This window comes from Oncorhynchus mykiss, chromosome 21 (assembly GCF_013265735.2).
Source record: "Oncorhynchus mykiss isolate Arlee chromosome 21, USDA_OmykA_1.1, whole genome shotgun sequence".
Lineage (NCBI taxonomy): Eukaryota > Metazoa > Chordata > Actinopteri > Salmoniformes > Salmonidae > Oncorhynchus > Oncorhynchus mykiss.
The window spans coordinates 30,639,202-30,642,105 of record NC_048585.1 but is presented as its reverse complement, the minus strand read 5'-3'; the positions used below and the strand labels follow the sequence as shown (position 1 = coordinate 30,642,105).

The 2,904-nt window shown below is 44.3% G+C and overlaps 1 pseudogene; it reads left to right on the top strand.

Annotated features, from left to right (window-relative positions):
* Positions 1-489: 489 nt before the first annotated feature.
* On the top strand, positions 490-2,342 carry LOC118942798 (annotated as a pseudogene).
* Positions 2,343-2,904: the final 562 nt, after the last annotated feature.

The following is a 2,904-nucleotide window of genomic DNA, read 5'->3' as shown; positions in this document are numbered from 1 at the left end:
CCTGGTGAACGTTTTTCGACACGTTGTAGAGTCCATGCCTCAATGAATCGAGGCTGTTCACCACAAAGACACACAGACACAGACACACAGACACACACACACACACACACACAATGAGAAATTGAGATTATGTGTGCTACTGATTAAAAACTTTCTTGTGCATGTGCAGAATCTCTCCTCCACTACCCCTTCACGACCCCACACATGACTCAAATTCACAGACAAAACAAAAACAATTTCAGACAAAATAAACATTTCTTGAAAGCATTGCTTACTAATGGGGGAATGCAGTCAGAGGCTATAAAGGTGCTGCAGATGACAGTCCCCCCAGTTCTCTCTTTACTGAAGCCATGAGTGCACATTTCAGTGCCCAACAGGTCGAAGATCTGATTTTTTCAGATGTCCAGGAGGAACAAGAGAATAATGATTTAGAAGAGGAGGAGGTATCTGAAGAAGAAGATTCCCCAAGCTGAAAGAGAGACATTTTTGTCAAAGAATAGCAAAATAACATGGTCCTTGTCACCATATGACACCCAGGGCAGGATGGCAGCACAACATGTCATAAGGATGACCCCAGGGTCCACAAGACATGCCAGGACATCGCCTCAACGTTCTACATGTTCATCACACCAGCCATCGAAAAAATAATCCTGGAGATGACACATTTGGAGGGTTTCTGTAAATATGGAGACAATTGGAAAAAGATGGATGAGATTAACCTGCGTGCCTACATCGGGCTGCTAATCTTAGTGGGCGTGTACAGGTCCTGAGGCGAGGCTACATGTAGTCTCTGAGAAGCAAAATGGAAGGGTGATTTTCCGAGCCACGATGCCACTGAAAGTCTTTCACACTTTCTCAAGAACGCTACGATTTGATAACCGTGAGTCAAGACCTGCAGGACGTGTGAGAGACAAACTGTCGGTCATAAGAGAGATCTGGGAGAAGTGGGTGGAGCGTCTGCCATACCTCTACAACCCTGGGCCTGAAGTAACAGTGGATGAGCAACTGGTTCCATTCAAATGGTTCCATTCAACTGGTTCCATGTATTATGTATTGCTGTAATATCATGGATTTATGTGATTGTTTTATGTGACACTGATACTAATTAGTGATAGTAATCTCTATTGTCATAAGGTCGCTGTCCTTTCCGGCAGTATATGCCCAGCAAGCCTGCAAAGTATGGCATCAAGATATGGGTGGCCTGTGACGCACAATCCAGCTACGCTTGGAAGATGCAAGTCTACACAGGGAAGCCGACCAGTGGAGGCCCGGAGAAGAACAAGGGGATGCGGGTTGTGCTTGATGTGACAGATGGACTGAAGGGGCAAAATGTCACGTGTGACAATTTCTTCACCTCTTATGAACTCAGCCAGCAGCTCCGGAAGAGGAAGATTACCATGGTTGGCACAGATAGAAAGAACAAGTGTGAGCTCCTCCTGCACTCCTCGCAACAAGGGGGAGAGAGGCCTTCCCATCAAAGTTTGCCTTCACCCCCAGCACCACTCTAGTTTCTTATCTCCCAAAGAGGAACAAGAATGTGGTCCTCCTGAGCAGACTGCACAAAACAGCTGAGATCAGTGAACTGGAGGACAGGAAGCCAGCCATCATCCTGGACTACAACCACAATAAAGGAGGCGTGGACAACATGGACAAGGTTATTGGAACTTACAGCTGCAGGAGGATGACTGCCCGCTGTCCCCTGGTCATCTTCTATAATATCATTGATGTGTCCTCATACAATGCCTTTGTGATATGGAACAAGATCAGCCCTACCTGTGTCACACCGTGATCTGTTTCACCTGTCCTTGTGATTGTCTCCACCCCCTCCAGGTGTTGCTTATTGTCTCCGGTGTATATATCCTTGTGTTTCCTGTTTTTCTGTGCCAGTTCGTCTTGTTTGCCAGTCAACCAGCATTTTTCCGTGCTCCTATATTTTTTCCAGTATCTTTTGGTTCTATTCCTCCTGGTTTCGACCCTTGACTGTCCTGACTCCGAACCCGCCTGCCTGACCACTCTACCGGTTCTGTCTTCAAGCCTGCCTATCCCCTTGTACTGTTTTGTACCTTTTGCCTGGATTAATAAATATCAGAGCTCAACCATCTGCTTCCTGTGTCTGCATTTGGGTCTCGCCTTGTGTCCTTATAATCTGGATGCCTGATAAGCGGAACAAGAGGAGGGTGTTCCTGGAGTAGCTGGGAAAGGCACTTGTAACCCCACACATTCAAAGAAGGGAGCGCCTCCCCCGAACAGCAGCCTATGCAGCGCTTGTGAAAGCTGTTCAGGGGGCTGAATCTTGTCTTGATCCTCCTGAGTCTAAGGCAGGCAAGAGGAGGAGATGCTAATTTTGCCCCCAAAAGGACTGTAAAACAAATACACTCTGCTGCACACAGTGAGAAATACATCTGCAAAGTCCACGCACACACACTTGCATACTGTCCTACATGTGCTAATTAGAGTTGATTGATTTATATTCTTCACGTTTTTGTTTTGTATCTATCTTATCTTATTTTATTCTTATTGTTGTTCTTTATACACCTTGGGGGTGGGGGCAATGGTTAAAAAAATGGGAGAAGACTAGTATTTTGTAGTTGAATTCCTCATTGTACAGTATATAAGAATATATCACTATGTTGCCAAAAATTTCAAGACTGTTATTGTTTCCCTTCTATAAAATGCATTCAAAACTACTTTCTTCACATTTCTGCTACTTTCTTAAGCTATAGAAGTGCTAGCTCTTGCTAAAAAAAAACATGTTTACACCTATGCAATATCTTTAGCAATAATAATAACAATAATAATAAAGCTCTACTTTCATAAAGAAAACAATTATGACAGGTGGGGTGTAATAAAAACGAGTGTTCACTGATTAAATGCAGTCTTTCTGCAATGTGAAGAGAGAAAACC